Source organism: Plecotus auritus, assembly GCF_963455305.1.
Source record: "Plecotus auritus genome assembly, chromosome: 3".
Taxonomy (NCBI): domain Eukaryota; kingdom Metazoa; phylum Chordata; class Mammalia; order Chiroptera; family Vespertilionidae; genus Plecotus; species Plecotus auritus.
In genome coordinates, this window is record NC_137772.1 from 22635914 (window position 1) to 22658750 (window position 22837).

The window sequence follows — 22837 nt, forward strand, 5'->3', positions numbered from 1 at the left end:
CTATAGACTTAAACCAAGATGATGTCAGTTTTAAACTGGTGTGGCTGAAATAAAAAAAATATATACCTGGTATAAAAAAATATGTTTTGTCCTCTTTCTTCCTCCCATTCTTTCTTTACCTTATCTTTCCTGTTTTATTCTCTTTCTCTCTCTCTCTCCAGTCCCAGGAGTCTAAATGACACCTATTTTTAGCAAACCACTTGACCATTCTGTCATGGAAACAACAAGGTTTGTGTAACAGAAGTACTTCTTCCCAAGCCGAGGAAAATTAAATGCATAAAAACGTTTCCTATATATTCTTTACATGATGAAAAATGGGAAATTACCTAAATGCCCATGGACTAGAGTACAGTTAAATAATGTATGAAAGCGATGCAGCTAGTGAATATATGCTGATGTGGAAAGTTGCAGAGCAGTAGAATCCAATTTGTGGTACATTTATAATGTTGATTTGTCAGGGAACTAGTTACAAGGTATGAAAATACAAAGTTTGTTCTTTCATGATGTGCACTTTTGTGTATGTACATTTTATTTTAAATAGTATTCTAAAACTATGCATTATATTAATGCCTAGAAGAATGTGGAAGGATATATTTAAAAAATTAATAACAATAGGATTCGGGTAGTGTTGGGGCTTTTACATACTACTTTATGTACATGTGGATAATTTGAAATTTATGATAACCATTTATTTTTACTGTCTAAAGAAAGAAATACAAATTAAGGAGACTGGTGAATTTATGCTATATAACATAGCTCAATAGATCTGTTTAAACCACACACAAAAATACAAACTACAAAATATTACAAATAATGGGTCAAACTATTGCCAGCTTCTGTGTCATCCAGGTAGCCATGAGCATTAAGGAAATAGGGGAAGAGTTTCTATGTAAATATGAAGAGCTATTATTTCGTTTAATGCAAGAAATCTTGTCATTATAATTGTCACATTAGTAGTGAGAAAGGCACAAGGGACAATCTTTAGATCAAGGGTAATGTAAATTGAATTTCCTACCCTTTTATATCTCCAGAATCTAGCAGACAACCTGGTCTTTGTCACCTGATATGTATGTGGGATGAATAGATGAAGGGAAGAATGGGAATATCTCAGCCTACTTCAGCTTTCTTTGGCCGATAATTAATTTGTTTTCCCTTCAATGTGCTTTCAGTATTTATGTTTATAAAAAATAACCATAGGGATATTCTTCCTTCTTCATGGAACTAATCAGAAAATACATGGATAATATGTAATGAGGGCTTTGGAAATCTCAGATCAGAAGGGAAACCGTGTTTGGCAAAACAGTGGTGATCCAATGTTAAAATCTTAAAAACAAACAAACAAACAAACAAAAAAACAACCACCAAGGATTATTTTTATTTTTTTCCTGCTAATCTCTAGCATTATACCTTGAATATTTAGACAGTTACTAATACTATTTAGTTATGAAATGAAAAAGAGATAAATATTGTTTTTCCCTAATGATGTGGCTATCAAAAATAGAGGACTTTACCACATAAAGTATTTGCAAATCTGATAGCATAAGAGACAACACTCATTTGAGCAGCCTTTTCAGTATAGTTTAAAAGAAAAAAAGAGAAAGCTAGCCAGAAGAGATTGTGAGGTGGAGCCCATGTCTTAATATAATCATCCTTAAGTGTATTTGGCTTCTTTTGCCTATGCTGCTAGAATTGTTATTTTGCATTGAAAGATTTTTCTCTGAAGTACTTATTTTTAGATTTAATACTAGAGAGTAAATCATTTCAAATTCTTGGAGAGGTCATGAATAATCAACATACTATCCCCCAAACTGCTCAAAATGTCTGTTTCTATGTGTGGTGGTAGTTCCCTTCCATCCAGATAGGGAGGCAGTGGCTAATTCTATAGTATTTTCACATGATGAGAAAGCACCTCTTATTAAGGAGAAAATCCTCAGGCACTTCCTCAGCCTCTGACATTATTTTCCTCAGACGTCAGCATGTCCCCCTCTCCCCCTTCTGTCACACTCCCCAGAGCTTTCTGTGTGGCCCGCAGCTACAGAATTTAAACTTGGTTCTTCAGCACAGTGGAGAGCCAGGCACTGGAACACTGGGAAGTTTAACCTGAATGTCAAGAAAATAATGTTGCCAGTCATTTCCTTTCTTGGTGTGGTGACTTTATCTCCCTGGGGACAGGAAGGTAAAAGCCCGAGAGCCGGGGCCGTGCAACCATGAGTTGGGAGAGCACTTAGAACTGGATATTTGTTAGACTCAGTAGCCCCTGAAGTCATATCCCTGAGGTGCTTACCCTGCATTGTCCACGCTCCCTTCTCTGATCTCCTGTTCTAGTTTATTCTATTTCAGCCTGAAATCTACATGTTGGCATTGGTCATCGTGTCAAGACCATCCTCAGGTTTGATGGTTCACTTGGAGGCATCCCATTTGTACTCATGGCTACAATATATCACATGGGGAATGTGTGCCATCCAAGGGTAACTAGGTACAATTGTCACCGGCTCTTGTCCAATACAGTCACATAGGAGCCACTTAATCTCCAGAAACTATTCATAACAACACATGAGGTATTGCCAATCGGGGAAGTTCATTAGAGACTCGGTACCCAGGATTTTTATTGGGGGCTGGTAGAGTAGACACTCTCTATATGGCATGAACCAAAACTCCTGACCCCCATAGGAAAGCAGATGTTCCACATAAACTGTGTTGTCACATAAACAGTTTCATCACAGTGTGTCATTTTTATCAGTTCTGGGAATAGCAGAAACTGTCTTGAAATCCCCCTTTACAGAGGCTAGTGATGGGCCAACGCTGTAAACAAACCTTTTAAAGGCTAGAAATCTGGCCTGCCATGTTAGCCTTGTTTTTCACAATTTGTAAAATAATTTACAGTCTTCTCAACTTGTTTACTAGAGATGTTGAAACGTTATATACTGCAGGAACTACTTGAAAACTCTGATATACCTAATGTCTTGCTAAACGCTTAGTAGGTGCTTTTCTTCCCTGCTCTATCACGCCAACACACAACCCCCTGCCAAGTTATATATCCTCTTCATCTAAAATATATCTGGAGTCCACGCAGTTTCTTTCTCTCCCCTGCGACATCCTGGTTCAAGCCACTTGCAGCTCTAGATGGGAAAGCTCACATAGCCTCCAAACCAGCTTCTCCAACATTTGCCCTCTGCTAATCCATATGCCACAAAGCAGCTTGAGACTGTTTCTTAAAACTTAAAACTGGATAGCATTATCCTTTAAATTCTTCTAAGACTTCACATGTTGCTTAAGATGAACCCCAAAATCCCTAATATGACATCAGTTCATCCGGACTCTCCAACCCCATCTAGGACCACTCGCTCTGTTATTTCACAGCTTCACTGGTCGTCTTCCATTTCTTCAAACTCACCAAGCTCTCCCCATCCTCAGGCACTGAACAAGCTCATTCATATACCAGGAACACTAGTGTTTCTTTGTTCTTGTTGGGTTAACACCTACTAATTGTCTAGAGCCTAAAAGAGGGTGTTGTTTATAATAATTCCAGGTCAGCAGGTGTGACCTTGTAAATGGCATCACCCTGCTCATGGGCCTCTACCTTGCAGAGCTGTTTCTTGACCCCTCCTTCTAAATGGGATCACGGTGTCTCTGTAACAACTTGCCATTTTCCTTCAGACCACTATCTCATAATCATTAATTATATACTAACTAGAGGCCCCATGCACAAAATTAATGCGAGAGTAGGCCTTCCTTTCCCCGGCTGCCGGCACAGGCTTCCCTCTGGCACCCGAGACCTGGGCTTCCCTCGCAGCCCCAGCTTCTTTGTCCGGAAGGTCATCCGGTCTAATTAGCATATTATACTAAATCTTTTACCCTCACTGTGCTGTGAAGTTTTTCAAAATCATGGGCAGTGTAAACAGCATCCAGCTCTGCTAGGTGATATTTCATTAGTCCCTAAATTCATCAGTAGATGATAGCAGTGCTTCCTAACAGGCATTTTTTGGTCAGTCTCCATTCAACTTGCTTTATTCCACCCCCCTCCCCACCACCACTGAAGATGTTTCTGGGAGCTCTTCATTAAATTCTTGGATTTATCTTTCAGTGGCTGACCTACAGAATGTATAAAGAATTAATTTGATGATGTGTTGGAATGTTACACCTCTGCAAAAGTTCTCAGGCATACCGGTTTGCTGGTGATTTGTGTGCATTTTAAATTAAATGGACATGCTCCAAATTTTTTTTTCAGTACTTAAAAAAATAATGGTACTATTCAATAAAAAATTCTATTTATATCAATTAATTTATCTTATCCTTGTAGGTATGAATTTGCTCTCATTTCCTGGAAGTGGTCAAGCACAAAATTGGTTTCTATGAACAAAGCAATATACTGAGAATGCTAGGAAGACCCTCTGGCATTTCCCCACCGTTTGGCTGGTGATGCAGACAGTACTGCCTTTTTTCTTCTTCAAAGACCCAAAACAAGTCAAAGAGGTCTACAGGTTTAGGAGAGAATTTAAAATTCATCTCAGCTGCTGTCATCCTGCTGTTCTGAGACCATATTCTCAGCGAGTCAGAGCTTTTATTTTGTTTCAGACTCAACCCAAAGTGAAGGGTTTGCATATCAATTTTCCACTCTCTTTGTGAATTTGTTTATACGCCGATTTCTACATCGGGCATCACAAATTTGCAGGCATACATGTGTTAGAAGTCTATATACTTAACATCTCTGTCTCTTTAAGGGGTAAGAAAAAATTGAGAGTTGGAATTTAGGACCGCTTTAATGATGCCATATCGGTTTTTCACGGATCTTAATTCAATACAACAAGTTAAATTTTGATTGTGAGAGCTGGCTGTGGACACAGTTGGTTGCCTACGCTCTAGGGTTCCTCTTTGCCAGCACTGCTATTCTCAACTGTGTGGCTCAAAGATACAATACTCACTTCTTCTGAAGCCCCAGCAGCCAGGGGATGGGCATATGGCACAATGGTACCTGCGAGGACATTTGACAACAGGGTCTGAGCACAGTCAGCTTGGGAACTCCTGGAAATGGTTCCCTGATGATAAAAACAGCTGGGTGTGGAGAAACTGCTTTTGGGTAAAGTTAATAAGGATGTGATGCCTTGAGCAATGGCAGCCCTCTTTCAACCATGAAAAGCCAAGCCTGAGAATGGCCACGTGGCAAGAAGGAAACAGATGGGTCTTTAATGACAACCTAGGCAGCGGCTGCCTTGGAAGCACTTGGCCCTGATACTCTTGCATATTATTATTATTATTATTTTTTCTCCCCATATATATAGTTTGTTCCCCTTTTCTTTCTTATTCTCTTTCTTTTCTCTCTTACTTTTTTTTCCCTTTTCCCAATTTCATTTTGGCACTCCTTTTTTTGTTTTGTTTTTTTCTCTTCTTCTTTCTCTCCTATCCCCTAATTTGCCTTTCTCTGGTGGTCACCTTTATTTGGGGTTATTAATATCATGAATACATTTCTGTTCAGTGCCTTGTGTGTTGTACCTGGTTGTGTTGTATTTTGTGCCTTTAAATCAACGCAGGAGAGAGAGAACTACATAACCAGACACCTGGAGAAGAGAGACCATGGGGAGACATTTCACCCCAAAGCCACAGAATATATATTCTTCTCAAGTGCACATGGGTCATTTTCAAAGATAGACCATATGTTGGGTCATAGGCAAAGTCTCTTCAAATTCAAGAAGATAGAAATCATCAAGCATCTTCTCAGATCACAGTAGCATAAAACTGGAAACCAACTACAATAAAAACAATCCAAAAAAATCAAACACATGGAGACTAAACAGCATGCTATTAAACAATGACTGGGTTACCAGAGAGATCAAGGAAGAAATAAAAAACATCATGGCAACAAATGACAATGAAAATACTCTTGCATATTAGTACATGTCCTTGTTGAAGAGGCATTGCTTGTTCCAACCTTATTGCTATCTTCACCTAACCTGAAAGCCACTTTAGTTGAGATTCTGTTTCTTGAGTCAAAAGCAAACAAACAAAAAACACATGCTAAGCCACTGGGAAAATTAATTTAAAAATTCAAATGCATTTATAATACATGTATCTTTAAGATATCCACTTTGAGTGTGTGTTTATCCTGGGGAAATATTTGAGCCAATATCTGAATTCAGATGATCTATATTTTACCATTGTGCTTAACAATCATGCTATTCTTTTTTCTGGATTATGCTAACAGCAACTAAGGCATAATTTTGTTAGCTAGGATTCTTTCTCCTTTACTGGCCTTTTATCTTCCTTACTTATAGGCCTACCCACAGAGACAGAGTTCATTTTTGGCTCATAAAACAAAAGCTGACATCCATCTTTTCTAACTGTGTTTTGCTTTGGGCCATTAGAACAGCATGATGTGGAGGGTTATTTTTGTTGTGGTGGTTTTTTTTTTAATTAATACAGGTATTATTTGATTTCTTGATGGACACTTTCTATCTAGACCAACTTATGGAAAGTGAAAAATTTTGACAACGTTTTATAAATATTCCAACACCGTTATCACTTCCCCCCACTCTCCAAATTGACTACAGTTACAGACATTTACAACCCCTCCCTGTTCAGTTCAGCTGTTAAGGAAAGGTAGGAGAAGTGGGGTTAGAAAAACTGCAATTGCCACTGTTGTCCTTCCTTCAGAGTTATTTGTCTTACTGAGCCATGTATGCATTCTCAGGGAGGGCCATAAAGGATATACAACTGATAGATATTGCTTGCTTATTAGCATAGAAGAGTCCCCAGAAAGCAGTCAGTCTCACTAACATCTTGATATGAATGTATTAATCCAACCTACATCCATAATATTTCTTAGAATTGCCAGAAATGAACACTAGCATTATATAATCTTAGGAATGCCAGCCCAGACTAGCTATGCCCTTCTTATAAAAGAAGGTGCAATATTCATAATTTAAAATGAATAGTCCACTCAACCATACCATAGATACTGCTAAAAAATGAGGAAAATGCATTGAGAGAGAAATAGTAGACAAGCAAGGTGGTTCTGAAGTAGAAAGACACCTCATCCTGCTTGTATATCTCCTGTTTAAGCCTTGTTACCATCGAGGGTTTTCTTAAGAAAAACTGCAAGAGGGGAAGAGACATTGCTTGTTCCAACCTCATAGCTGTCTTTACCTAACCTGATAGGTGGTGCAGCAGAAATTGGACTAGAATACAGAGGTGACTTGCTAAATCTCTGTGGGCTAAAATCATCACCTGAGTTCATAGTCTAGAACAAAAAGAAAATATGTCTAATGTTATGAACCTTCTAAAATGCTGCCTCAGATGAAGATATGCAGCAAAGATCCTTTTAGAAACCTTCATAAGTAACCAGCAAAGTGAGCATTATCTGTGCAAATGCTGTGATCCTTTATGCCTACTTTCCACTGCTGGACTCGTAGTGAAAGGCGAGGAATACTGATCTTAATTTTGCCTCGTAAATAATGGATGAAACCTGGAAAGCTTTTGCTCACTTGCTTACCCATGCACTCTCTGATCAGTCTTTGCATGATTGCTTTTCTGCTCTGTTACTCTTGCTTCAGGTAGGGCATTGAAGGGCTCCACATTGTTTCCGAATATTACAATCTAATCTGCAAGGAGTTTGGTCTGCTGATGATATCTTCAGTGGTCCACAGGAAACTGGTTCTTTACCAGATGCGTCCTAGGAATCTGCAATTTATGCAAACTGGATAGTCTCGGGAGACTCTAGGAGACTGGATTCCTTGGGCCATCCACCAACTTGATGAGCACGTTAGCTGTCTGACCATGGCTTCTCCTCTTGAACTTCAGATGGCGGAGGTTAGGATTCTCTATTAGGAGCCTAGTTACCATTTCTTTCTCACTAATTCTTACTCTTCAGACTACCTTTATTGTCCTTACCTCTTCTTCTGTATTAGCCCCAAAACAATAGAGAGAGATTGAAAACTAGGACCCTTAAGGCATTACGGACAGTTTGATACCCCTTAAATTATTCTATCCTCTACTAAGTTCAATTTAGGGTTTCTCCATATTTGTAGCCCCTTGGATTCCATTGGTCTAGTGTTCACTTCCTGTGCTATCTTGGAAACCACTCCTTGTGAACATTCATTTTGCTTCCTAGACCCATTCTTTCCTTCTAGTGTTATAGTCACATGCTGCTAAGTCATCACGAGACAGGTGTTATCACGTCCTGGGAGTCAGGGAATACATGAGTTAGCATTAGCTCCTTTTTCCTGTTTCTGCTTTCTGTCACCTGTATTTATTAATCGGGCCTGGCCATCACATTACATGGTGTAAATCACAGAAGTGAAAGCGTAAGCCATTTATAATGCTTTCACTTTTTGCTAAAGCTTGTTGGTCAGCAGTCCCCTGTCACGGTGTCACATTTATAAAAGCTGCATTCAGGGCACCTCCTCAGGGAAGATGCTGTATGTTCACGCCTTGATGTTGCTGCTTGCTCTGGACAGACAGCTGGAGGAGAACTCTGTATATAGTGTACCGTGTCCTCTGTCCTCACCATTCCTAGTGCTATCATATTGCACCTACTGTGTGGACGACAGTGAACTAGGCACTGGGACATTGAGAGTCTTGAGAGGTACTTGAAGTAGAGAAACATGTAAATACCTCAGTGTCTTGAATTCACTTACAATAAGAAAATTATGTTGCTGATATGGAGGATTATTTCAGAAAGGATCATCATCACCATCTTCTTCAACTGTCCTCTGAATGACTAGACCAAGCTAAATCCAGACAGTCACAGCTGGCTGGGAAGAGTGCCCCTGTCCCTGATCTGTGCTCCCCTGGCCATCATCCCTCCATTCCCTCCTCTGTCTTTCTTTCCCTTCCTCCCACCAGATCTTATCTCAGGCCAGCTCTCCAGCTGGCTTGTGTAGAGATTAGCATGTGGGTGTTGACATGTGCTCTTTACACTTGTTCTGCTAGCCTGTGGTCCTGCAGATGGTGTTCCCTTCTCCAACCTCACCTCCCTGTGGGCCTGAGAGAGCCTGCTAGAGGACATGAAGTCCCTATAGCCTCTCTCATATTAAAAAATAAAATAATTCTGATAGATGATAACTTCTGGTCGGTCTATTAGAAAACACGAGAGTATGTGGAAATGGTGGGAGAGGGTTTGTCCAGCAGGGTTAGATATTTGTGGAGGAATGGGCTTCTAAATGGTTTGGGAAGAGGCCAAGAGAGCTGTTCAAGATTGAGTCCCATATGTGAGATACCTACTACTATCCCAACAACCAGCAGCAGGTTTGAGGATGAAGAGAAGAAATAGATACAGTTATAAAAGATGTGGAGTTCTGCTGTGCTTGGACTTGGAAGAAGACAGGTTCAAATGTTGTCGCTACTTTTGCTCCTCTAAATATGACCTGAGACCAGCAGAGTTGACATAACCTGGGAGAGTCTTAAAAATGCAGACTCTCAGGCCCCATACCCAGAATTAGAATCTCTATTTCAACAAGATTTCTCAAATCGAGGATTCTTAAGCATATTCTAGTTTGATAAACATTGGTGTATACAGTAAGTCCTCATTTAATGTCATCAATAGGTTCTGCAACTTTAAGCAAAACAACATTTGTAATGAAACCAATTTTACTGTAGGCTTCTTGATAAAAAGCATTCCTATGGCATCGCATCAAAGTTATAAGGAAACAGTATTGAACAAAATGACGTCAATTCAAAGACAGACTGTACTAGCAGCTACTGAAATAACTTCAATATCCTTATCTACAAAAGGAGGATTTTATATTCTATATTATTTTTGTAAATATTTAAAAATAATATATTTTAAAGCACTTATTCAAACAAAACTTTTTTAAAAACAGTATTTAAGCAGACAGCTGTTGAAACGAGGACTTGAAGACTTCCTACAAGGAATCTCATTTTCAACACCAGCAGCAATTTTAACTCAATTAATGATAGCTGCTTTCACCCAGATGATGGAAAAAGGAGGAGCAATTAGAAGCTCAGTTTGGGAGTGAGGGGGTGGTGTTTATGATAGAAACCAGGTCATATATGGTAAGAGTATATTAGTTCCCAATGAAAATGAACATTATACCCTACTTAATATGTTGCATTGTTCTGAAATTCAGTAGACAAAATGTCACAGGTGTGGATTCAAGCTGAACCTGTGGTTCACGTTGTGTTGGATTTGACCAACTGGCTTTAAATTGCATAGAAAGCTGACCTGGTGATGGAAATATATATTTGATGATAATGGGAAATACTTAACCAATGCTAGATGTTAAAAAAATCCTGCAAATTCTTTATTTCCATAAAGGTGCCTGTTTATTTGGTAATGAAGGTCTCCTTAATGTTAAACTGTTTCTAGGAATTGACATTCTATTCACAACTTTTTTTTATAACTTCTGAAATCACATTATCTCAGTTTATTTATTTTCTAATTTTCAACTTCATTTCTATTTACAACTCTGACCAGCTTTTAGCACTTCTTTCCTGTAAGAAAATATTATTACATGTGATGATATATTTCGTTTTGTTGTGCTAAACTGGAGTATGTAAAAATAATACCTACATGAATATTACTTGCTGAATTTAGAATCCTGATGTATGTAACTTGAAGTGTTAGCCATATTCTAAGTTTGCATATCTGAATGGACTGAAAGGGAGGGAAATGTAAAGTTACATATTTCTGAGCATTCTATATTTATGAATATAACCTTAGTCAAATTAATTGTTGAATATAGATAATTCATTGTGTTTGCTGAGATTTCACCTCTCCTTCCCTTTTGTAATATTTCAGACTTTTTGGTGAAATAGTGTCTCAAATAGGATAGACAAGAAATAACAAATTGATCTTCCAATTATAATTATCTTTTATTTCTTAAAAAACAACAACAGTGGAATCTTCTCTAATTATATCAGTTGAATGTCATATCAAAAGATGACAATAGCCCTGGCCAGGTGACTCAGTTGGTTGGAGTATCACAACAAAAGTTGTGGGTTCCATTCCCAGTCAGGGTACGTAGGGGAAGCAACCCATCACTGTTTCTCTCTCTCTCTCTCTCTCTCTCTCTCTCTCTCTCTCTCTCTCTCTCTCTCTCTCTCTCTCCCCCTCTCTAAAATCAATAAACATATCCTTGGGTGAGGATATTTTTTTAAAAGATGACAATAATTGGCAGACCTTAAATATTTTTACATTGCCTACTGAGAATTATGACTATTACTGCTTTTCAAGGATGCCTTTACCATGATAAAACTTAGTAACCTTAAATTTACAAGAATGTGCTTTATTTCAGTCATATTGGGCTGGTCCTAAAAATACCTTTTGGTTTAAAAAAAGTTTTAAGAGTGAAAGACAGTATTAGCCTTGGCCTCATAAAATATTTCCCAGGGAAAATTTGCTACTGGGTAGGGTATGAGAAAGTCCAGGTGGGAAAAATATGCAGGAAGCGCTACATTTCTTTGAGGGAATTCCTCAGGACTTGGATATCATTTTAGAACTTGAAATAACCCTCTAGATTTAGGAAATTGAAGATTAAAAAAAAAAAACATGTCCCACAGCTAGTTTGTGGCATTTACAATTATAGTTTCCTAGTGTTCTAGTCTTAAATGTATTTCAGTTATTTTCATTGTACCACAGATTTACATATCTAGAATTTTATGCACACACACATATATGGGTGGGGCAAAAGTAGGTTTACAATTGTTTGTATGGAAAGCAATACAATAATTAATAATATAAGAATAAACTGTGTTTTGCATTCTCACACCTGTAAACCAATGTTTATCCCACCCTGTAATATGGAATATATGGTGTATGCATATATGTGTGTATGAATTAACATGTATATATGTGCTGTGCATATATATACAAATAATATTTTTTAGCCTAAACAGTTTTGATTGTGTGGACATAAGCTCATTTAAAAAAATAAATATCAAGGTGATAGAATGATAAGTCTTATGGTAGGTACATAATTAACAAAACTTCCAAACTACCTTTTAAAGTGGCCGTATCATTTTGCATTTGGCATTCTCACCAGCAGTGAATGAGATTGCCAGCTCCACCACATCCTTGCTGTTGTCATCTTTTGGTGTTTATTTTAACTTTAGCCTCCTAAAGGGTAGCAATGGATATCTCGTTATGTTTATGTTTTTCTAATAACTCACGATGTTGAGAATATTTTAATCTGCTTATTTGACATAGGTATATCTTTGGTGATATAGCTGTTCAAATCTTTTGCCCATTTTTAAATTTTGGGTTTTTGTTTTTACTTTTGAATTTTGAGAGTTTTATATGTATATTCTGAATGTGATTTTTTTGTTTTTTTTTTTCTTAAGTTTTTTAAAAAACAGTTTCACCTAGTCTGTGGCTTTTCTTTTTTCTCTTAGCACTGTGTTTATCTGAACAAAAGTTTTTAATTTTTACAAAGTCTGATTTATCAAGATTTTCTTTTATGATCATGCTTTTGATGTCAGAGCTAAACCCAGCATCATTGCATTGACTGCATTATGGATTTTCACCTTTATTTTCTTCTAGAAATGTTATAGTTTTATATTTTACATGTAGGTCTGTAATCCATCTTGAATTAGTTTTGATTTATGTCTTTAGGTTTATTTGTTTACTTACATAGAATATCCAATTGTTAAACAACTATAATTCGTTGAACAACTATATTTTCTCCAATAATTTGCCTTTGTACTTTGTCAAAAATCAGTAGACTGTATTAGTGTGATTCTATTTCTTGGTTCTCTTTTGTGCTCCATTGGTCTGTATCTCCATCCTTCCACCAGTATTGCATTCTCTGGATTACTATCATTTTATAGAAAGTCTTGAAACTAAGTCATCTTCATCCTCCAACTTTATTCTTCTTCAGAAATATTGACTATTTAGTGCCTTCAGCTTTCCATAAAATTTGAGATTCAACATTCAATATCTACAAAAATTTGTTGAGTCACTAAATAAAATTGGGGAGAATTGACATTTCAACAGGATGAATATTCTAACCCATGGGCATGAGTAACTTCCCACTTGTTTAGGTCTTGGATTCAGATTTTATTGGGGATTGTGCCCTATTTTGAGAAAATCTATCTCCCAAGAGCAAGTAGTACCTGACATATAGTAAGCATTTAACATATACTTATTGGATAAAGAATCAGCTGAGCAAAGATGCTACTGATTTTGCCTTTTCTCCTTATGCACGTCAAACAAGGGAAACCTTTAGGGTTAAACTACACAATTTTAAAAAAGACAAAAGCCTTTGGGAAGCTCACTGCAACCGAGCTCAGTTGCCAAAACAGAGTGTTGGTGGTACCAGAGGGGTTCCTTCTACCTTTGAAAAGGGGAAGGTAGGGAGTGGCTTTGTAAGGCGGAATAAGAGTTGGTTTTTTCAGAAAGTTTCTCCCATCCCTGCCCTGCCACCACCACAGATCTGAAAGCCATTAGGAATGTTGGCTTTATGAAGTATAAAGAGGCTTCAGAGAACATCTCTTCCAGTCATTATGAAATTGATTTTTACATCCGGGCACATGTTTTCAAGCGAAATCTTATGCAGAAATACAGTCAAAACAGATAAAAGCAGAGCTGCTCAGGTTGCTCTGGACTCTGCAGAGATACTTGGAAGCCTCATGTCATTACTGCAACAATGAGAAAACTGAGCCTCAAAGCGATTATGTAACCTGCCCAGGCTTGCACAACAAATGGGTGCAGAAGCGTAAATAGAATTTCTATCTTCTGATTCTTAGGACAAAGCTCCAAATGACTGTCATTTTTAGATTTTCCTCAAGATGGATTCTATGTTTCTATGGGAACTGTGTTTTTTATTTTCTTTGTATGCTACAGTGAGAAATGTGACTGGACTTTATCTTAACTTCAATGAATTGAGAGAAGGTTATCTTGAGCGCCGCCCCCCGCCCCACTAGAAAGAAGCCCTTATTGATTGCTAAGTCTCCAGGACCAGTATTTTATGAGTTTGTATTATTCCTGTGATCCAGGTGGAAAATGCCCTGCGATTTGAGAGAGAGATCACTGAAAGCCGGTTGTCAGTTTAGTTTCAGGAGGCTTCCTGGAAGAGGAGAGCGCGTTTCCCCCTGTGACCCGGGGAACTCCTGCAGGTGCTTCTGGGCTTCAAGAGTCTGTTTTTTTACCTTGGAGTCAAATGTCTCCTATCTCAGCCTGGATGACAGGCCATGCTGAGATTCGCCAGTTAAGCTGTTTAAACCCGGTGCATTTGTGATTTTTTTTTAAATATGTGAATTGGATTTTATTGATATTTTGTGAAGAAATGAGAAAACTGCAAACATAAATTGGATGAGTCCTATTAAAACTAAAAATACTATTCCTAATTTCAGGGAAGCAGTATTCTCTCTTTCCTCCCATACTCCTAAATATTTCTTATGGAGCCCAGGCTTTGCAAATGCCACTTTTTAATGTATACTGAATGACCAGGACACTGCCGGGTAAAAAGTGGACAGTGACCAAGTATTTCGTGAATTGAATGATGGAGTGAATAAATAGTTCTCATTTAATATGGGGTTGGATGTCACCTATTCAGAGAAGTCCACCCAGCCACCTTGCCTGTAAACACAGCCTCAGTCAAGTCTTGACTCCATTAGGCAACTTTGCTTTTTGAAAACCTCATGTTATAAATAGTACAGAAATTGTACTGCATATATTTATTTATTTTCTCCCTTTCTCCACTTGAATGCAATCTCCAGGAGGGCAAGAATTGTGTTTGCTTTCATTACCCATTTATACCCATAACACCTAGAATGGTTCTTGGCTTATTGTATTAAAAAGTGCTCCATAGGTGTTCGCGATTGGACATAAGAGGAAATGGACAGGAAATGATTCCTATCTGCTCAGAATGATTCTACACAAAATGAAAGAATAAATCACATGTCCCTTTAGGTCCTATCCTATCTCTGTGACACTGGGGGAATACTAAAAACAGGGAAGGAGTTGGTCTTTCACAATGAACAGAACATCTTTCATTGTAAGAAGTTTGTTTCCTACTGTAGTTTACCTCCTTGTCTTTCCTGGTGGTTTTTATCTCTTGGTTACTTTATTGGTGTATAAACTGCCTCTGGTAAATGTCTAGTGTTCTACTTTACATCTATTTCAATATAAATGTTTCAGATATATCTTGAATGCAGTTTTATTGGATATTAAGTTCCATGAGCACCTGCCCCTTGTTACTATTTTTAGAACTGTCCAATGGGCACAATTTAGGAATATCTTTAAATTGTCTACACTGACAGTAATGGGGATAAAGTGTTCTGCTTAGATTGGTGGTATTGGCTCTTCTGATTTGATGTTAGCTAAAAAATATAAGCACTATTGTGTTAAGTAAAAACAAATGATCTGGCAGAAACTTCCGATGTGTCCCCTTCGGCTAAGGATGCTCACTGTTTTACATTGCCTTGGTCCTTTGCTTTTTGCATGCAATGACAGAAAATGTGAACCACAAACGAGAAAGATTTGACTTCTAATCCTAAATACCACAGTGTTCTTTATAACCACAGGCAGAATATTTAACCTCTCTCTGCCATGGTTTTATCATCTGTAATGTGACAAAAATGGTGTATTTTTTTAAGAAATGGAAGGTGTTGTTTTTTTTGTTTTTTGTCTGTGTGTGTGTTTTTATGAATCTGTGCATGTAAATAAAGCACTGGGAGCCTTTTAGAAAGGAAATTCTCTCAATAAGATAAGACCTGGCATTTTGCCATTGTTCTAATGAACCTTATCTACTGAGTAGACTGCCTGTTATCAGGTACTGGGAGCTGCTCTGTCAGGTCCCTGTTTATCATGCATGGCTAGTTGGATGTCTGTTCCACTTCCAAGATTAGTAATCTAGAAAAAGAACCAATCTCTGATACCATTGAGAGCCCCAGAAAAGTCTTTGGAGAGGAAGGCCGGTATGCAGTAGAGAGAGAGAGAGAGAGAGAGAGAGTTAGTTAGTTAGTTAGTTTTATTGCATGCGCGGGTCCCACTGGATTCCTTCTCAGCATACAAAATGTCCCGGTCCTATTGAATTTCACTGCCAAGGTAGTTTCTTGTTTACATTGCGTGGCTGCGATGCCCCATGTAGTAGAATGATGCTAGGAGCTGAATACAACATTTGCCAGTACCAGTTTGGGTTTGTTTACTTGGAAGAGCAACCGTGAGTTTCACTGTGCCCTCAGTGCACAAGGAATCTGCAATAGACCTATTCCATGTCGCTGTACTTGGATTTCTGAAGATACACCTTTCAGGTTTCCTAATTAGGGTTTTGATTGTTTTCCCTCCTCCTTGCAGTTTTAGACAAATTGGAGTTGGACAGCTGGAGACTTGGGTTTTCAAAGACTTTGCAAAAAGAAAAAAAAAAAAAAACTTCAGCTGTTTGTTTCCTCCTCTCTTAAACTCATTAGGAATACAGCCAGAAGCTTGATGCTACCAAGAGCCTTTGACTGTACCATTCTAACTGTAAAAATAGCTGCTATCACTGCACTGACGGCAAGCATTAAATGGGCTGGTGATGAGAATGATGAATATGGTGGTGGAGGTGGCGGTGTTGATGATGAGTGATTTTCCTTTGACTTTCTGCCATCATCTAGGTCACGTGACAGAATGTAAAAGTAGACAATTTTATCTTGATGAAAGGTCCTCTCCACCCAGGGAACTTGTAATAATGTGCAAAGCCCACAATACTTATTTCTAATTCCTCAAATCTCCCCATTCAACTGAAAGGCTGGCTAAGATCTTTGCACATTTCACATGAAAGTAGTGAGGCTGGCCTAGGAAATCACAAAAAGTGCAGGAAAAAGCAGCTACTCCAATCCATCTCTTAACTGGTAATAGAGAGCAGGGTTTTTGTCCACTCCCCCTCCGCCCCGCCCCAGTACCCCATTAGAATATGTCTACATAGTTCCTATAGTGTAGAATTTCATAAAGTGTAGACTCTACATCAGTGGGTCTTAATTAGAATCATTTTGAGAGCTTTTTAAAAAAAAAAAAAATCTGTGTCCTAAAAGCCATCCTCAGATTCTTTTTTTTTTTTTAAATGTATTTTATTGATATTTCACAGAGAGGAAGGGAGAGGGATAGAGAGCTAGAAACATCGATGAGAGAGAAACATCGATCAGCTGCCTCCTGCACACCTCCCACTGGGGATGTGCCCGCAACCAAGGTACATGCCCTTGACCGGAATCGAACCCGGGACCTTTCAGTCCGCAGGCCGACGCTCTATCCACTGAGCCAAACCGGTTTTGGCAATCCTCAGATTCTTGATTGGAAGCGAACCCAAGGGTCTGTGTGTTGTTTGTTTGTAAAGCTCCCAGGTTGTTTTCAAGTTCTGTTAAGGCTGAGACTCAACGGCAGGAACGCTGCCTTATGTCTTCTTGGATATTTATGTGATATGTCTTAGTTCAGGATTTAGTTGTCATTAAAGTTTAAAATTTATGGCAGTTGCTTTGTTGTCGTGTATTTCTAACACATGATATCTACTCTCAAACTGTAACCTTTTTGTACCTTTGATGCACTCTTCTTAACAATCTTAATTCATTGTATTCAAAAATCATCTAGCATGGTTGTTAGTCTAATGAAGTTCTTCCAGGCCCTATTTAGCAACCTAAAACTCTAGAGGGAAGACAGACCTGATTTGCTATCATGATAATTTCATTTTTAAAGAAAGGAGATTTAACAACCAAGGGAGATTTAACACGGCCAAAAAATCACAGAAAGTTGTTTCTTGAAAATAAAACAGCATTGTTTTTGTTTGTCTGATTTTACCATGTTGTAAACTCTGGTCTGGGTGGAGTTTTAGAATTTACCTTTAAAGATATTTTATTGTCATCACAGTGATTATTTGTTCCTAGTTTTCCTTCAACCTTTTAAGGGTCACTTTTCTAAATCATAATAAACTTGAACATAGAAATAGGCCCTGGATGTTGAACATCATTATTTTTCTGTCTCTTGTCATTTATTGGGAAATCTCTAATAACTACTATAGTGCTAAATGTATCTCAAGTAGGAGTGTGAATCCAAATTATGCAGGGACTTTTTTTCAAGGTACATGAGGCTAGACCTCATCTCAGACCCACTAAATCAGAAGTTTGTTTGAGGAAGGGGAGATCTGGGGCTTAGGTGACTGTATTAAAACAAAAGTATCTAGGAGAGTCAACTTAGAAAATGTTGCCTCTCCTGATATTCTTACAAAAGTTATGAATTTTCTGCTAAAATTATATATAAAACTTTTTTTCTAAAGGAGCAGCCAAGTGACTCAATATATAACTGATTCTAATGTAAAGTAGGGTTTGAAAAGTAAATATTCATACCCTCTTGGACAATGCAATCTACCATTTTTTCTTTTTTATTGTATTTACTTGTGTATTAAATAAGTGATAAATGAACACCATAAATTATTTAAAACATATTCAAAGTTAGAGAGGAGAAAGTCTTCCTCTCTCTTGTCCCCTGGCCACTTCGTTTTTTCCCTATCTCCCAACGCAATCACTCTGGTTTCTTGAATATTTTTTATCTGACTCCTTTTACACTAGGTTGCTACATACATCTCTTACATGTTGACCCTGGAGGGTGCATGTGTTTTTCTCTCCCTTGCTAATGGAGAAATGTCCGAGTTATTTTGAATTTGCAATCATAAGCTGTTCCTATTACTTTCCTGATTTTTGTACTCACTTTTAGTTACACCATTTTTAGTATTAAGTAATTGAGAAAATGTATCAATGGTTATAAAGCCAATGATATCTCCCCCCATGCACACCCCTTTTTTTATCTTCAACCATGTAAGTGACCTAACCTTTGGAATTATTTTATGGATCAAAAAAGTGAACTACAATGGAGTAGGAACAAAACTAAGCTTATATTGAAAGATCTGGGTTTAATTTCCTCTGGGAACGCACCTTGCAAACTGTAAAGTACTAAGCAGAGTGAAGTATTGCTTTTGCTGTTACATCACCCTTATATGATCGATGCAAGATTCCAAAGTACCAAGAAGGGTCAGACATAATCATAGGAAAATTGACTTGGTCTAGAGATTGCACCTGCTGGCTACATTGCTAGATTAGTCACTAAATTAGAAAAGGAGAACCAGATGTCAGACACAGAACGGAGATGTGGGGAGCAAGATGAAAAAGGAAGAGCTAGCCCACTTAAAAATGACCATTTGAAAACACACTTAAATCTGGCCTTTGTCTTCATCAGTATTTCAGTAACAAGTTGATCTGTAAATGTCTGGATGATGTAAATATAAAAAATCGCTAATCAATCGGAAGAGGTACAGTTGAGGATGACCCTAAAAATATCTCAGTGGGTAAATGTGTGAAGAACATACAGGTGACCTCACTCTCTCTATCTTTGTGTATTTGAGTTGATGGGATTTTCTTTCTCATAATATGAATCAAGTCAGAAGTAACTATTGTGATTTTTCCAACTAGGAGAGAAGAAAATGAGCATGACTTTGATTTACTGATTATAGCTTGCCAAACTTCATCTGAAAGGCAGCAGATAAATGTGTGATGGTAATTGTATAATTTTTAATGTCCATGATTGGATACCAAGCTCAGTCATCATTGAGATGAAACTTGGTAATTTGAGGATTCTTTCAAAGGAACCATTTGAAGGTGGGATCTGCTGTTAGAAGTTAGCATGCAGAACTCCATTGAGGAAGGATGTGTTGGGTGGTTTTTACATCAGATTCCATAGGGCAAGATAAGTTTGGGTACTTGCATTAGTTTTGGATATACATTTTAAGTAGGATTGATGTGGCTAAAGAGTGGGCTATATAAATGGTTTATTTTATCCAACAGATCCATTTGAAAAAAGTTAGTGTGCAGAAAAGCAATGATACATGCAACAAGTCAGCCAATACTGCACTCCATTCTTATTTTACTTAAAGTAACAGGTCAAACAAATAGATTTTTTTAAAAAAATGACAGAAGTCTAGGTGTTACACAAACACATTTTCTCCTTTAAACATGCTAATGCCATTTCATATACTTATTTGTTATGGCATGTATTCACCTTTTGGTTATTAAATTTCCCTGTTGAAAAGAAACTGTCTCTTCATTTTTAGAAGTGATTGCCAAAGAGACACCCCAGGCACGTTATATTTCTGCTTCTATATTTCTAAGCAAACCAACAAAAGAATCATTATTCCTGATTCACAGATGTGAGAGCATTCAAGGCAGATTTGTGTCACACAGTAAATCAGTGGAGTGAAGACAATGGGACTTTTGACTCTGATTTCCGGATTTGAACTATGCTCATTTTCCACTCCATTGAGCAGTGCTGAGGTGAGCTAGTTTAAATCAGGTGAGTGCCTTCATTTCTTGTTGAAAGCCACCAGCAACCCTCCTTCCAGGTCCTGAGCCTGCTGCAGAGTGAATGACACATTTTGAAAATGGAGATGGGGATTGGATACCTTAGAGCTAATTTCTCTTAAATATTTAATTTAATTTTTTTATAAAAGTATGTCCTCTTCCTTTCTGCCTCTCACTGCTCAGGATTCCTCTCAGTTGTTCAGTGGTTATCCCAGTAGTTTATGACAGTAACCCCTGCCTCCCTTGGTTTGCTAACAGCAATCTCACAGCCCCCAGGGAGCAGTTGTTATCAGAGACTCAACCTGGTCTCTCACAGGCCTGTGGAGTTGCTGCCAGCATTTCATTTCATTTCTGTTCCATCTGCAGGTGCCAGAAGCTTGCTCCATACTTGACATGTAAAGGCATTTAGGCATATTGTTGTTCATTGCAGTGTACATTCATGATGCTTTTAAAGCCCTCACTGAGGTCCCGCCTTGCCCCATGCCATAGAGCCTGTGGCAGCCTGATTTAGCAGGGAAATATCTCTGTTGAATTGGACAAATGCTAAAGCACTTGCTCTCCTGTCTTTAAGATAAATGTTAGAGTATCATTCAAAGTGTGGTCAAGATTACTGATTGTGATGCAAAAAGAAAAATAAAACAAAAATATCAACAACAAATAGAAAAACCAATAATAACGGAAATGAGCTGGACCTTGTCAGGAAAGTCCCTACCCCACTGGCCTCCATCTCTCAGCAAGTAGTATCATATTCTACATAAAACTAACTTGGTAAGAATTCCTTCTTTTTTACCGCAGCGTAGTATTCCATTGTGTAGATGTACCACAGTTTTTTAATCCACTCATCTGCTGATGGGCACTTAGGCTGTTTCCAAATCTTAGCTATGGTAAATTGTGCTGCTGTGAACATAGGGGTGCATATATCCTTTCTGATTGGTGTTTCTAGTTTCTTGGGATATATTCCTGTGGTAAAAAATAAGGCATTCTTACCATTTGCAACAGCATGGATGGAACTGGAGAGCATTATGCTACGTGAAATAAGCCAGTCAGAGAAAGATAAATATCACATGATCTTACTCATTTATAGAATATAATGAACAACATAAACTGATGAACAAAAACAGATCCAGAGACAGAGAAGAATCAATCAGACCTTCAAACCTCAGAGGGAAGGTAGGAGATGGTGGAGGTAATGGGGAGAGATCAACCAAAGGATTTGTATGCATGCATGCATATAAGCCTAACCAATGGACACAGACACCAGGAGGGTGAGGGCATGAGTGGGGGGATGGGGGGGGGCGATGAGGACACATATGTAATACCTTAATCAATAAAGAAAAAAAAACTAACTTGGTGGAACACGCTTATTCTCACCATCAGGCTCTGACACATTGGTCTTCTGTCTGTATAGTCGTGTCCAAAAACTTCAGCACAAATTCCTAGACCTTTTGTTGCTGAGTCAAGGAAGTGCTTTGAGGGTTGAATTGGTGAAGTGATGGAGGTGGGTGTCAATATTTTAATATTTGGTTTTGGGGTGGAAACAGCCTGAGTTCCCACGGATGGTCACAGAAGCAGCCAGAATCTTCAAGAATCACTAATAGTAGAAGAATTCACATTCTGCTTGGTTCCCAAAATACAGCCAACAAACTGGCTCATTAGCACCGACTTCTGAACCACCGCACTTCTTAAGTGGCATCAGTGCCTCGCAGTCAGTATGATACAAATTGCATGTGGGTCTCTGTGAGGCAACAACGCTCTAGCATCTTAAGTCACGCCAATTAAACAGCTGACTGGACTTCCTGCCAGGAGGGATCCCGCGTCTTTGCGGCCAGCTAATGAAGAATCATTTGCACAGCTATATTTCTTTTTCCTCTTTTTTTGGTACAAAATAAAATATGAAATTAAAGGCCCCCCTAGTAGAAGTGCATTGATATGTATTTAGTTTAATAGCATTCTACAACCTGGTGAATAACCCATATGCATCCTCTCAATCAGAGATTTAAGAACAAGATCTGATCTCCTAGGAAACTTCTCATTAGAATCAACAAACACAGCATCTCCTCCTATTTATTTTCCCTCCACTGATGCCTTTCTGGCTGTTCATAAAGGTGATGGCCAATGTGGAACTGTGTGAGCTGCCTTATGATGTATCTTGAAGCAACCTATGAAAATAGAACTCAGGTAAAGTGCCTGAAGCTGCCATTAATTTGAATACAATTAGTCTGGAGCCTGTGGAAGCCACAGCTCAAGAATAGACTAGCAGATGCATTAGTGAAGACACCAATCCCTCCTTAGGGAGCCAGAGGTGCTTCCTGTCCTTCCCTCCTCCCTTAATAGCCTACAGTTTAGGATGTAAGTGAGTGGAACAATCATACTGATGCCATATTCATTGAATGCATTAACCCCATGGTTTGTTCTGGAGAGACTGCTATTTCAGTACTTTGGAAGGGAGTGTGTATATCTCTCTCGTGCCTCAGTAGAGAAGGGGTAAACCTGGGAGAGCTATAAAAATCGCCATTATATGAAGTGTCTGACAAGTCAAGTAGGGTACAGGTCAGAAATATGTGAC

The 22837-nt window shown here is 38.3% G+C and overlaps 1 protein-coding gene across 9 annotated transcripts in view; it reads left to right on the forward strand.

Moving 5' to 3' along the window:
• UNC5D (unc-5 netrin receptor D) overlaps positions 1-22837 on the forward strand; it is a 629157-nt gene that overhangs the window by 153215 nt on the left and 453105 nt on the right. The window lies entirely within an intron of this gene.